The following is a 16,082-nucleotide window of genomic DNA, read 5'->3' on the forward strand; positions in this document are numbered from 1 at the left end:
ATTTTATAAAAAAAACAACATACATTCATTTCTAACATTATGTTTAGCATTTTTTTTTCGAAAGCTTCCACTTCGAAAATTCATAGCAGTGAATATTTCCGCGAATTAATTGCTGAAAAAGAACTTTCAATGCAAGAAATGAAATAAAAATTAGAGAGAAAAAAAAGTTTAATATTTTTTTTCAAACATATATACAACAATGTGCACATACAAGTTTTTTCCAATAAACAATTTACAAACAGGTCCACAGGGAATAATTTAGGATATTAAAATAGCAATTCACAAGAGCACTCATGTTTGCTATCAAATAATTACTTAGTTACAATGCAAACCTTTTATCTAGTATTTTATACAAACTCTAAATTTGAAGGGGTTCCCCCCCCCCCTCAACATATGCAATTATTCACAGCATATAAGAAATTCTTTACATTTTCATTAGATTTATTTTCATCATGACTCTATAACTGCCATGTTTTCTCACATCGCAAGGGTACCAGAAACTATCACTTTCTCCTCTAATTAAGACTTGGTAATAATTATAATTATTGCATACATAGCTCAGCAGTAATCAACACATTAAGGAAGATGACCAGGTGGTGGCCCAAAATTTCAATAAAAGATATTTCACAGGTGATACATTAGAATTTGAATGAACGCTTGAAACTATCCAAAAAACTACATTAAATTGGCATTTTCACAATTATGCAATCGAAGCTCAAGGGGGGACCAGAGGTACCAACATGAAGAAAGCAGGGCATTGCGTATTCATTAATTGGGAGTTGACATGGAACAACACGTAAGTCACAAATCAAATCTTACAGGACCTAACATATAGACAGTAAATTATTAGAGAACAGGGAGTGCTTCCTTGTGCTGTAACATTTTCAACATATGAGAAAGCTTCGCTCATGAAACCTGGGTAACATTCGGTAGAGCTCACTCATGATCTCAGCATCGCTGGGTGGGGAAGGGTAAACTTTTTTCACAAAGTAAGTGCAAATTCTTTCATACATGATGTGTATCGTCTCCTACTCGGTTTCACATTTTTATTTCTCAGCTGATATACTAGGAGTTCAAATGGGACAACTCCAAAAGTGTCTTTTAACAAGGTAACAGTTTGCATGGGCATTCCACGTACTTTCTGCGCCGTTGTTATCATTGACGTAAGATCTGATATTTTTTTGTCCCTCCATTTCGATCTTTACTGGAGCAGTTTTATTTTGCACCTCAGTTCAGCTTTGGTGGGACTATCTGACTTTGGCACTTCAGAACTGATCTGGAAAATTAGAGCAATCCTCCCTCGACAAAGCAACTGTAGCCAGTTCTGATAATGCCTGTAGTAGCTGCTTCAAGCTCATTTTTGCCATCTGAATCATCAGTGTTCGCCATGTTGTCATGATTGTGAACAGCAGTTTTCAACCTTTTAAAAATCTGCAAAAAAAAAACCTAATTAAAATATTAATTTCATATACAGTAAACCTCTTCTAATGGTCACCTCCGAAATACTGCCATATTTTGTTGAAACCAAAGGACGCTGTCTCAGACTTAACATTACAAGTAACCTCCGATCAACTATTTCTGAACGATCACTTAACACTGAGCTGAAGAAACATGCTCAGCACAATGAGAAAAATTAAAATTCAAGTTGATTTTCAAGGCAGTCCCCCCCCCCACCAAATTATATGAAAAGAAAGACTGTATGCTTTCTATTCCTGGGTATAAATGCTAGATAGGTGTTGAAGGCAGTGGAGAGGGGAAAAAATCTTACAGATTAGAGCGGGACAACATAAGACATGCTGTCAACACTAATACACAAGCTGTCCAATAACTAGAAAAGATTTGTTTATGTGGCACTCCCTACTTCAAGGCATGGTTCAATACAAAAAATGGACCTTGAAAATAACAATTGAATAGAAATATCCAGGGCATAAATTTTTTGGGAGGGATGTGTCAATCTTTTCACATGAACATCTTCAGCTATCGGACTGAACATAAAAATGCCCTGGAAAGAAGGCTTTTATTTATTTTAGATGGTCCTGTTAGTGGCAGCTCTTAGGAGGTTTTACTGTAATTTTCCATTATAGTTTGCAAATAAAGTTTTCTAATTTTTACACGAAAAACAGAAGTTGTCAAGATTTTGAAAATTATATAAATATTTATAACTATATATAATATATATATATATATTGCAATATAAAAACTGTGTACAATAGCAATTTGACTGTTCGCCGCATAATTGAATACACTAGTTAATCAAGTATTATGTGCCAGAACTGTTGATAATCATTTAAGTGAGGCCGATTGTACTTGAAATTTGAAACCACTTAACTGGGAAAAATAACTTAATATCTTATCAGTGGAGGGCATTTAATAAGTGATCAGCGTCACTTCTGCAAAGGTTGAGGGTGATGTGGAAAATTGAATATAGTAGAAACAGCATGTTCTTTCAAATAGCATTGAGAAGAGGAGTTATAGCTGTCAGCTGCGAAATTCTCAGCACAAATGTTTTAGCAGCATGTCAAGACCTTTCTTTCACAGCTTCCACCCATTATTTAAGAACTTCTGGGTTTCGAAGAGGGAAACATTTATTTAAAAAAAAAAAAAGTATATTCATTACCAGGCTTCAAGAAAGCAATAGAATCAATCATTGTTCATAATAGTAGCTTAACAATGATAATTGATAATTATACATTAATAATATAATTAGATATTATGAACATAATTATAACACTGATGATTAAGATACATTTGATTTTATATAATTGGCTTTTCATATTTAGCAAAAACTGATAATGTAAATAGTATTAATTGCATTTTACTACTCCTCATTCTCACATTATTTCCCCAAAATTATTTTTACCAGAAACAGAAAAGTTTAGATCCTTTGTTTCTTTGATATTTACACGGGATAATTTTAGTTATTTAAAGCATTATCAGCATTTTTCAGACATAAATGCAATTTTTAATGAAGCATATTTTGTCAGTATTTCTGTAATAAAAATTCTAACCCCAACAGTAAGTAATAAGCAATTTCTACACGATTTAAAAAAATATTTTTGAAGTTTAAAATTCATTGGATATTAATTTGTTATTTTGAATTATGCTCATTAAACAGGAATTGAACGTGAAATGAAAACTACATGCGTTTAATTTTACAATTGTAGTATAAAAATGAATGCATCTTTTAACATAAAACCATGCGCAATTACTTATGAAATTGAAGTTTATTTCCACCTTCCTTCAATTTCATCATTGGTTGGACCAATTATAGGCAGAACACAGTATCAGCATTTGTGTTTGTGCAGATGGACAACTACATTAGTGAAATAATACGAAAACGAAGTCGCGTCTTTGACAGTTGCTTAAATGCGGTCTGACATTATCATTTTAATATGCCTCGAAAAAATTTTTTATGAAAAAATCGACAGGACCCTCCCTTACATAGTTAAAATTGAAACAGATTTCTGGAATTTTCTCCTTACGCAAATGATTACTTTAAATATGGATTTGTTTACTTTATTCGCCATAAAATTCCCTGCAAAATTCACGTTATTATTTTAATATACCTCGAAAAAAATTTTTATGAAAAAATTAACAGGACCCTCCCTTACATATTTAAAATTGAAACAGATTTCTGGAATTTTCTCCTTACGCAAATGATTACCTTAAATATGGATCTGTTTACTTTATTCGCCATAAAATTCCCTGCAAAATTGACATTATTATTTTAATATACCTCGAAAAAAATTTTTATGAAAAAATTGACAGGACCCTCACTTACATATTTAAAATTGAAACAGATTTCTGGAATTTTCTCCTTACGCAAATGATTACTTTAAATATGGATTTGTTTACTTTATTCGCCATAAAATTCCCTGCAAAATTCACGTTATTATTTTAATATACCTCGAAAAAAATTTTTATGAAAAAATTAACAGGACCCTCCCTTACATATTTAAAATTGAAACAGATTTCTGGAATTTTCTCCTTACGCAAATGATTACTTTAAATATGGATTTGTTTACTTTATTCGCCATAAAATTCCCTGCAAAATTCACGTTATTATTTTAATATACCTCGAAAAAAATTTTTATGAAAAAATTAACAGGACCCTCCCTTACATATTTAAAATTGAAACAGATTTCTGGAATTTTCTCCTTACGCAAATGATTACCTTAAATATGGATCTGTTTACTTTATTCGCCATAAAATTCCCTGCAAAATTGACATTATTATTTTAATATACCTCGAAAAAATTTTTTATGAAAAAATTGACAGGACCCTCCCTTACATAGCTAAATATTTAAAATTGAAACAGATTTCTGGAATTTTCTCCTTACGCAAATGATTACCTTAAATATGGATCTGTTTACTTTATTCGCCATAAAATTAGCTGCAAAATTGACATTATTATTTTAATATACCTCGAAAAAAAATTTTATGAAAAAATCAACAGGACCCTCCCTTACATAGTTAAAATTGAAAGAGATTTCTGGAATTTTCTCCTTACGCAAATGATTACGTTAAATATGGATTTGTTTACTTTATTCGCCATAAAATTAGCTGCAAAATTGACAATATTATTTTAATATACCTCGAAAAAAATTTTTATGAAAAAATTAACAGGACCCTCCCTTACATATTTAAAATTGAAACAGATTTCTGGAATTTTCTCCTTACGCAAATGATTACCTTAAATATGGATTTGTTTACTTTATTCGCCATAAAATTCCCTGCAAAATTCACGTTATTATTTTAATATACCTCGAAAAAAATTTTTATGAAAAAATTGACAGGACCCTCCCTTACATAGCTAAATATTTAAAATTGAAACAGATTTCTGGAATTTTCTCCTTACGCAAATGATTACCTTAAATATGGATCTGTTTACTTTATTCGCCATAAAATTAGCTGCAAAATTGACATTATTATTTTAATATACCTCGAAAAAAAATTTTATGAAAAAATCAACAGGACCCTCCCTTACATAGTTAAAATTGAAAGAGATTTCTGGAATTTTCTCCTTACGCAAATGATTACGTTAAATATGGATTTGTTTACTTTATTCGCCATAAAATTAGCTGCAAAATTGACAATATTATTTTAATATACCTCGAAAAAAATTTTTATGAAAAAATTAACAGGACCCTCCCTTACATATTTAAAATTGAAACAGATTTCTGGAATTTTCTCCTTACGCAAATGATTACCTTAAATATGGATTTGTTTACTTTATTCGCCATAAAATTCCCTGCAAAATTCACGTTATTATTTTAATATACCTCGAAAAAAATTTTTATGAAAAAATTGACAGGACCCTCCCTTACATATTTAAAATTGAAACAGATTTCTGGAATTTTCTCCTTACGCAAATGATTACCTTAAATATGGATTTGTTTACTTTATTCGCCATAAAATTCCCTGCAAAATTGACATTATTATTTTAATATACCTCGAAAAAATTTTTTATGAAAAAATTAACAGGACCCTCCCTTACATATTTAAAATGGAAACAGATTTCTGGAGTTTTCTCCTTGCGCAAATGATTACGTTAAATATGGATTTGTTTCCTTTATTCGCTATAATATATATTGCAAAATTCACATTATTTTAATATGCCTCGAAAAAAAAATTTATGAAAAAAATTTACAAACAGAAATTGAGCGTGAAATGAAAACTACATGCGTTTAATTTTATAATTGTAGTATGAGAATGAATGCATCTTTGAACATAAAACCATGTGCACTCACCTATGAAACCGAAGTGTATTTTATTTTTTCACATGTTCCTTGAATTTCATCATTGGCTGGAGCAATTATAGGCAAAACACAGTATCACCATTTGTGTATTAGCAGATGGACAACTATATTAATGAAAGAATATGAAAACAACTGAAAGAAACACTCAAGATAGAAGTTTTTCCCATTGCTTACATGCTGAAATAACAATGTTTTGCCCGTCTCTCTTGCCCATTTTTGTATTCCTCAGCGTTGGCTCACGCACGTCTATGTTATTGTATAGGGAGTCTTCACTCCAGTTTACTTATGTGACCTAGTGCCTGAGATTTGTGAATCCCTGGTAGATAAATACTTATAAATCCAATGTGGCACGCTTCTATGAAATATTTAGAATGGGCCGCTTTTTCATTTAATTTGAAAAAAAATTAAATGCTTAAGTCACACATTTTTCATAACTGCACACACTTAATAAATGCTATAAAGGGACAAGAAAAAATGTAGAAAATATCTATAAAGATAAAACCTCTGGAATTGCTTATCATTGCAAAGTTTAAAGAAAATGGACTATGATATGAGAAAAGACATTGTAAAAATTTTATTTCATTTATAACATAAAAGTTACAAGAATAATCCATATAGTAAACTGATGTTTATATATACACAAATAAAATATACACTTTAGGGCAAAGTGTATTGCAAATATTTGCAATAACAAAGAAAACGAGCTATGAATAATACAACATAAGATAGCTCTGTCTGTGAGACTGAGCTATGTTGAAAGTGATAGACCCTTATACACCTTGATTGTATAACACGAGAATGAACAGATGAAATTGAAATGTTACTGTTACAAAAAAAAAAAAATTTTAAATACGCAAAGGACTATTTAAAATTTTTGAAAATGCAGGAGAATTCAATCAGTGCTAATACCTTTTTACCCAAGAGACCATAGAAAAATATCATTATACACAGCAAAACCTCTCAATAACAGACACCCATGGGATGGAAATTTTTGTTCACTAACAAGACGCATCTGTTAACTTTAGTGTGACCATTTGTCCAGTATTTGCTAGGACATTCTCGTAATGCAACGTAATTTAGGCCATCTCCCAACTTTTTTTTTTTTTTGTAAAAATGACTCATTCCCCCCCCCCCCCCATGTATTTCCAACGAAGCCTTCTTGAATTTTTATTCTTTATTGAAATCATTTTCCAACTTATAAATTACATTATGATAATTGCAACTGTAAATGAGAATATTCATTTCACATTCATTATTTTAAACCTTTTATTTCGTAGAATTCATTGTAATCCACTGCAATTTGCATTAATGCTTCATTTCCTGCCATTGGCAATTTTCAGTGCTTTCAGAAATAGTTGGCAATTCTGGCATTGTTTTTGGTGGCAATATGCAATGTCCTGTATTTTCCTTTGAAATTCCAATGTCCTGCATTTTTTTTTTGGTCAGCCTAGTTAACGTGAGGTATCTGCTAACAGGGAATGTCTGTTACTAGGAAGTTGATAACACACCAATGAGATGAAAATTTTTGTTCGCCAACAAGTATCTGTTAATATGAGGCATCTGCTAACACTGCTAGTGGGAAGCGTTTCGCTGACAGAGTGCCCACTATAAAAGGTTCCACCGTATATCACCATTATGAGATTTACACCAAAATAGTTATATATTTTATCACAAAAAATGAGTAACTTTGCCTGGTTTTAATTTATACAAAAATTGCCACGTTTTTAAGACAAATAAATTCAATTGGTCGAATGGTCGACGCGTTTCGGCTCTTCAATGGAGAGCCGTCATCAGGACCTCGTGGTCAGAGTTCACACGGATGAGTCGTGGAAGAGTGATGTTTACGTCTGGTCGTCCGAAGAGTTCGCCTTTGTATTTGCTGCGTCCGAGTGGCGAACTCTTCGGACGACCAGACGTAAACATCACTCTTCCACGACTCATTCGTGTGAACTCTGACCACGAGGTCCTGATGACGGCTCTCCATTGAAGAGCCGAAACGCATCGACCATTCGACCAATTGAATTTATTTGTCTTAAAAACGTGGCAATTTTTGTATAAAAAAAAAAAAAGTTATATATTTGATTATTGTTATAGAGTAGGGCTCGACAAATCCCAGGCACCAGGTTATCAAAATCAGTACTGGCATGTAAAGCTTTCACTGTCGTTGCTAAATTGGAGTCTAAGAGAGAGGATGTTACAATATATTTTGATTTCATGACAGTGTGTCTGTCTTCCTACTTGGAAAAGGGGGGGGGGCAGTCAATTATGTCTCAGAAAATTAAAAAAAACCAAAAAACAGGACTTGCAATCTACTACATTTGTATTATTTGGCAATATATTGATGATTCCCTCCTCAATAAAAATCAATTACATAAATTTTGGTGATAGGATTTGGTTAAAAAGTAGAACAAAAGTAGGACAAAGTGAGAGCTCTGCCAATCTGGCAGTTTCTATGATGAACGAGGAAGGGTTTTCTATTCTATCTTCGATGAAATCGTGATAAATTTGTATATTTGCAACCCTATTTGCGGCTGAAGCTACCTACACAAGCCTTTGCTCATTGTTGGTTCAGCTCTCGGATATGATTTATTGTAGAAACAATTCCCACAAGTACATAACAAGTTTGGCTCGCTAATTTACAGTGAAACGTTGGTTAACCCACTAACAACGACTTTGATTTTTTTTAAAAACAAAAAATGAGTGGAATCGCTTCCAATATTTATTGGCAAAGAAAAAACTTAAAATTTAGAATGGCAAATTTTCTTACAAACTGGCGTTAATGGGCTAATCGTCACTCGTTTAACAGTGAGTTAATAAAAATACAGGAAAAACTAGCCCTATGTTTTAGGGTCCAAAAAGATCTGATCACTGCTATGGTCTGTGCAAATGCCATCAGTGATCATTGATTGCTCCTGCTTGTAATTAGTAAATCCAAAAAAACCATATGCTTTCAAAAATTTAACGAACATATTTATATGAACTCATTGCCTATGAACTATTATGCCCAAAAAAGTGCTTGGATGGACCAAACAATTTTTCAGAATGGTTCCACAATGTTTTCGTGTCTCAAGTTAGAGCTCATATGGCCGAAAAGCAATTGCCACAGGAAGCACTGCTGTTAATGGCTCCAACACACCCCTCTTGTGAACTGAAAAGTGATGATGGCAAAATAACATGCCTCTTTCTCCCAGTGAATACAACTTCACTTATCCAGCCTATGAACCAGGGCATAATTGAAAATATAAAGCACGTTACAGAAAAGCTTTTATCAAAGGCTTGCTCTTATATGACTGTCAAAGAATTTTGGAAAAGGTACACAACATAAAGGACGCTATTTTCAATGCTGCCACTGTTGTGTCTTCTCAGCACTTACAAAAAATTATTTTCCTTTTTGTGGCAACACCACAAAAATTCAATGTCAAGGCTGTCTGGCCAGAGAGCTATTATTGTTTACATCTGCCGGTCGCATCTTTGTACATGTCCCTGCTCTCGTCCAAATCCCCAAATCCAGTGTATTATTTTAAATTCATTTATATTTGTAAATAGATAGTTGTTTTATTGTTTAATCAACTGCTTCGAATAATATAGTTATGTCTCAAAGCCAGCTCACATAACTATATATTGGTGACCCCTGTTTTCCCGAACCCGCCCAATATGGCAACCGATTCTACTGATGGATCCACCACGCAAGGTCTGCAAACACAGCAATCAATCAAGCCACCCCGTTTCTGGTGTGAGACACCAGCGTTATGGTTCGTGCACTCGGAGGCCCAGTTTAAAACAGCAAGAGTGACAAGTGAAGAAACTAAGTGCAACATCGTGGTCGGCGCCATGGACCAACGACTGCTCAATGTTGTCTTCTCAGCACTTACACCACTGCTTAGGCTGGCCTTATATTGAAGTTTATATTGATTTTTTGTAAAATTAAATACAATATGTATGTACCAGAACAGATGCAGTATGGTCCGCCACGACTTTGGCAACTTTTTCCTCACAATAAGTCGCTAAGACCATCGTAATGGGGCTCTGGGTTGCCGTATTATTTCACATCTTTCCAGTTTTTGCTTTGTGATATTAGGTGGCATTAGCTTCACCAAACAGGAATTTTCTTTTGTTCACCGCGTTTTTTCAAAAATTCCAAACAGCCATTTTTTTTCATTTCGAGTGTGTCTCTTCGATAATTATTCCTTCTGTAGCTCGCATCATTTGCATTATCATCTACTGGTCAGGTTGTATCATACAGTTTTATTATTTCGTTGTATTTATTACTTATTCATCCATTGTCATGTCTTCTGTCTTATCGGTTTATTATTTAAAATGAACCTAGAAAATTTTTCATGCCCGGAACTCCTTATGCCCCCATCCGTTTATTATTAAAAAAAGGATCCGGGTTTTAGTTTTTAATATATAGAATATTTATTTATTCAACATGCCCGGAACTCCTTATGCCCTGATCTGTTTATTAAAAAAATGGTCCAGGTGTAATTTTTTGTTAACTGATATTTTTCCTATTTTTATGCTTGGTGATTTCTATTATGTTTTGCACGTTTTTTTTTCGGCGTCCGTAGTTTCTGATGGCCTTGGCGACTTTTCGTCGGGCCATCAGACATGTTTGGCGCCAAGTGGCGGACCATTTCACTTTTAAAGGATTTTATTTTCATTTTCTTCCTAAGCCTGCAGTGAAATCATGTTACTGTATATATATATTCAGAGGCGCTATGACGCGTCAAATACCCGGAATTTCGGAAAAGGATACATAAAACTTTTGTTCACGCGCCCTCCGGGATGCGTTCTTTCCTATTTATAAGAAGAAAAAAGTAGAGAACCCTCCCACTTTCTTTTCTTTTACAGTGTATCATGATCGCGCGACCTTCAAAAAGTGGTTTTACTACTTTGTACACTGTATTATATTGATATACACACGAATGAGGTGAGGGATATCTAGTTGCTTCCCTGAATGAGGGGCCGTGTTACTGTCAAAATTTTGGAGTTTTTATTCCCCTGCGGATTTTCTCCCTTCTGGTTACATACCGGAAATTATAGTACTTTTGCAGCTATTTGCTGGCATTCAAAGACGGCGTCTAATATGGCGTAAATTCACCTTGTTCCTACAATACTGTGAATGCACATTTTTGTAAAAATCGTAAAGGATTGGAACGCTCGTTGGAATTGTAAAACTTTCCCGAGATCGTGGAAAAAACACAGAATCTGTAAAAACTCGACCTTGAATATCAGCAGTTTTGTCATCCAGCTGCTATGTAGTCAGTTTCAGAATAGTATCAAAGAAATTATTTTATTCTAATATTTTAATTCTCTACAAAAATATTTTTAATTTTTGATCTTTGAGTGGTGGGGGAGAAGAGACCCCTTATACCCCCAAATTTTGGTTTGGGAAAAATCCGGGTTTGGAACCCGAAATTGCGCAATGGTAATCGGCTAAAAATGTGATTTTTCTAAAGTTTTAAAATTTTGAGTTGGTTATTCCTTTGAAAAACTTCTGGTTGCCACGGCGATCACATAGACCTACAACACAAATATGTATACATTAAACTTCAAATGCACACATTACTAGTTTGGAGGATGGATGCAGGGCCACAACTGGGAGGGGGAGAGACAGGCGGGTCTAGTGTCCCAGTCTCTGGACTAGAGGGGGCACCAAGTTCACCCTTTATAACTGCTTCTTCTACATTACATGGGTTTGCCAAAATGTGTGCATGCCCCTTTGAGAAAGTATCTAGTTGCAGTGCTAGATAGATGGCACCATCTACTGAACACAAAACACGCCAAATGCTGGGCACACATATAAGCACACTGTTAAATTTCTCCACCACAAATCTCACATAGCTCCCATATTCAGGTGTGAAAACATGCGGCAGTTAAATGACAACACATATCAGTGGTGGACCATCAGGGAGGGAAAATAAAATTACTTTACCAGGAAAACCAAAGTATGAATAGGGAATCAGAAAATAAGTGTCTGAGAATCTAATTTGCTTTAAATTTAATCAGAAGATATTGAAAGTGCTAAGATTTTTTTAACGAAATGTAAAATCAATCAGAAAGGAATTTATAGAATTATTTATTAGTAAATATATAAATGTGCAACCCCCAACTGTTAAAGTGGATCCTGCTTACATTTTTAAAAAACCGTCGCAAAAACGTAAAAAGGAAAACACTTTAAACGGGAAATCTTAATGAGAATTATTTATTGTTAGGACCACAAAAATAAGTTGTACTAAGTGGAAAAACGTTTTAAATGGGAGAAACGTTATAAGTGGGATCAACTGTATGTTTGTTTGATTTATTATGTGCGCGGAATTCCATACGTTAAATTCTCAGTGCTAATGAGCTTCTTTGCAAGCTTTTCCTACTAGTAGACAATGAAAGTAAATTAACCATTTTGGATAAAACACATTTTTAGAAATGAAATTATACTTGATTCACAGATACCTTCTTCTCCTACCCAGAACATGACCCACCGCTGTCTCAACGAAGAAATATAAAAGACCTGGGGCATGCTGGAAAAAAATTCATAGAGATACCAGTGAATTATGGTGGGGGGGGGGGGGGGGTGCATAATTTTTTTTGAGAGGGACCCACTTTCACTCAAAAAGGACCCAGATAAATTAGAGTACAGCAGCATCTCTGTATATTAAAAGATTTCAGTTAAACTGTCACAGCCCTGGTTCGGATAGTGACAGTTAATAACTTCAGTCATTTCATATTATAAAATAGGGTTTAAAAAGAATATTACCTGAAATATCATTTTCTTTTTTTGTGATATGGAGCAATAAATTTGGCAGTTATGGGTCATGCAGGCCTACAAGAAGAAAAAAAAATTAATTTAAAAATATCTACATTTTAGTTTATGCGAAATGCGTCGCATCTGAGTTCTACAAACCTCAGAACAAATATTCCAGCAGAAATGAATATTTTTGTCAAGATCCACATAAACTATATAGCAATATACACTCCAAGAGTTCTATAATTCTAAAAGAACACGGAACAGCAACTTGGTGAGTTTCAATCAAGGCAGGGCTCGAGAAATCCCAGGTGCCATGGCAGCTAAAAAATCAGCATTGCTGCCTAAAATTTTCTATGAGTGATGACAAACATTGTTTAACAAATTTCAGGCGCCAGGTCACTATAGCAAGTATAAAATCTATATTGGCACCATCGCCCCCACATCCTGCAGTAAGGCCCCTAGGCTGGAATCTTTCACGGGCCCCTTTATGATGGATTTATATAGCGTGAAAAAATAATGAAAATCATCCCAGGCCTTAGGACTGGAGCCTTGCCCACCCTTCCCTTGTGGGGGGGGGGGGTCATGATTGGCGCCTAAAATTTTCTTTGTAATTGCTAAATTGGAGTCTATTTGCTGATTTCATGAAAGTATGTCTTTTAACATAGGAAAATGATACAAAGTCCGGAAAAAAACATTTAGGACTGTTTCTCTGGAGATTAAGATAACCCATGGCACATTAGACCCTAAAATTTTTTTCAGATTTGTCAAACCCTGCGCCCATGTATTTTCAAGTATCACCACCTTTGAACTTATTTTTCCAACGTTAAGTTTGTGGTTCCTTAATTTCCAACACGTTAAGTTTTCTGATTGGAGATTTCATTGTTTTTGTATTTTTAGTTTGCTAACATATTCCTTTTGAATTTTTGTATTTCTACTGAGCGTGCGTTTCGCTTCGAATCAGATCGAAAACCAGTCAGTTGTGTTGGGGTTTTCAGTGAAAAATATGTATTTCCACAACTTTTTTTTTTTTAATGGCATGATCGAGCGTCATCAATGTCCATCCCTTATGGAATAATAGCCAATTAAAATAATAACAAAGGCCTTATTTCAAATACACCGAGATACATGAAAATTCAGAAAATTTACCAGTTCAATATTCTATGCGATCCGCTCGATGTCCAACATAAGAAAATGAAAAATACCTGCCACAGGAAATGTGGAAATAAGCGGAAGAAAAAGCCCAAATGTGGAATGAGAGAAAATAAATTAACATTCCCAAAATGTACTTCTCTGGCAGGCGGTAATTTAAAATTAAATCGAGGTTAAAATCATCATAGACAAATCGAACAGACACCAGATGGTATTCTCAAGCTTTTTACGCGCGCACACACACTAAAAGCAACTCCTTCGGAGGATTGGAAAAAAATAACAGGAGCAACAACAAAGGAGAGCAGAAAATATAACATCTTTCAAAAATATAACCAACTTCTTTGTTCCTGAAGATTGACGAATGGGCCACAACGACCACATTCAACACGTTGCCATCCACAAAAAAAAAAATCGGAATCGCGTGCGTTCTCGCGACCAGCAGTAAGCACATTTCATCAATCGGAGAGCATGTTATTCAAACGTTAAGACTATTCTTCAAACACAAGGTCTTTGATTGGACAAATTGTGAAAGTCGAAAAGACATTTCAATAGTCGTCATATTATGGGCTAAATAGGAGATGGAAAGGGGGGTGAAAATGGTTTTCTTTGGTTTGCTTGGTTTTCTTATTCCTTTCATAAAGGGAAAAAATTAAATGCCATAAAAAACACATTTTTCTCTTCGAAGGGGGAAAAAAAGTACAAAAACGTTTGTACTGAAATCGCTAGTTGTCGCCAAAAATAATACTAAAAGTGAGCAAAATTGCCAACCTTTCGCTGAAATCATAGAAAAATCCTCTATTATGGGAAATGAAGCACCACTGCTACTTGATATAAATGAACTTTTCGAAAAGAACGTCTTCACATGCTGACCATATTCCCTTGAAGAAAATACGGGGTATTGCTAATTTTCGCCAAAAGATGTGAAAGGTCAGGAAAGTCGCCAATGGCGGGAAATGAAGCTACATATGACTAGGGTTACCAACCGTCCTCCTACGTTTAGGAAAATTCGTCCATTTGTATCCTTTTTAGAGGGGGGGGGGGGGTTCCAGAATCAGGAAATTTTTTTTTTTCAATCTGAAATATATATCTCTTCATTGGTAAGAGTCTTTTTCCCCCACAGTTTTACACGCTTTGACCAACATCCTCGAAATTCCCAGACGAATCCAAGTTGCCTCCAAGCAGGGCAGATGCTATTCTTACCATAGCCCAGCTTGCCCGAAGATAATATGAAAAAGAGTCGGAAAAACAGCTCTCCGAAAGAAAACCGCAATATTCATTTTAATACCATTGTTTGCTCACCAATAGCAGATGCCGTGTACTAAAGGGGGGTTAACCCAAAGGCCTGTCCCACGAGTCTTGGTACGCGACGCAGGGTAAGGTAATTAAAGTAAAAGATAATAAAAAGTCTTTGTTGGACATAAAACCGCAAAAACCACAGCCGGCGTGTTTGTTCCGAACAAGTACGGGAGGCTGTGGTTTTTGCGGTTTATGTCCAACAAAGATCTTTTACTTTAATTATCTCGCGTACAGCAGGGATCCCACGAGAGTTTGCTAGGGGACGCTGGGTAAGATAATTAAAGTTAATAAAAGTCTTTGTTGGACATAAACCGCAAAAACCACAGCCGGCGTGAAGTAATCCGTACTTGTTCGGTCATTCACAAAGGAAGACTCTCGTTCCGCTGCCTTTTGCGCCTTGAAGTTGGGAACCACAGAAAACCAACTTCAGCCGACCACCACTGTGGGGTTCAAACCCGGATCCTCGCATCGTGAGTCCGTCTCTATACAATGCTGATTCCTCTGGCGAAAAAAACCAAACTCTCCCAAAAGATAAACATTTTTACGCTTTTTGGGTAGAAAGAAACCCGCTTTTTGTGCTCCAGGCGCAAAATAATAAAACTGACCAGACTGTGGGCACAATTTATTGAGAGGGGGAGAGATCGCTATTTTTTTTCTCCTCCAACTCATATCTTTGCTAGACATATGCCAAAATGTCCAGACGTTTCAAGTAGAAAACTATTGTATATATCTTTTTGGTGGTCATCATAATACTCCCTTCTCCGTCTGGTCGGAAATTCTGAAGGGAAAAAAAATTAACCAATGGACGGCATCATTAAAAAAAGCTTGACAACTGTAGGAGCTACGTATTACTTTTTGCAGATATAATGACGGTTCTACTTCAAAACAGCTGCTATACCACTACTATTTGTTCCTCTCTTTGTTGACAACTTATCGGGCGAGTTCGTATAACTTTTCCATAACTAGAGCCCGGATTATATGAAAATGCATATGTGCACATGTATTTGCAAATTTTGACCTTTTTGTGTTAATGCACATAAATGTTTAAAATTGAAGAATTCCAGAATAAGTGCATATTTTTGAAGCTTAACGAAAGTGTGTTCAATCACATTTTTATAATTTTTCGAATGAGT

General features: G+C 34.7%; 1 long non-coding RNA gene across 2 annotated transcripts; it reads right to left on the bottom strand.

The window, feature by feature from the left end:
- Window positions 1-156: 156 nt before the first annotated feature.
- Window positions 157-16,082, bottom strand: LOC149072083 (uncharacterized). Of its 2 annotated transcripts, XR_016194368.1 has the most exons (4): window positions 13,651-16,082; window positions 12,514-12,579; window positions 5,751-5,863; window positions 157-1,431 (listed from the first exon to the last, which is right to left on the bottom strand). It is a non-coding gene; the product is annotated as an uncharacterized LOC149072083 (long non-coding RNA). The 2 variants fall into 2 exon arrangements; XR_016194367.1 differs by having other exon boundaries at window positions 12,514-16,078.

Source organism: Pholcus phalangioides, unplaced genomic scaffold (assembly GCF_987345545.1).
Source record: "Pholcus phalangioides strain wild (caught in Gottingen) unplaced genomic scaffold, Ppha-v1.0 ptg000017l_1, whole genome shotgun sequence".
NCBI lineage: Eukaryota > Metazoa > Arthropoda > Arachnida > Araneae > Pholcidae > Pholcus > Pholcus phalangioides.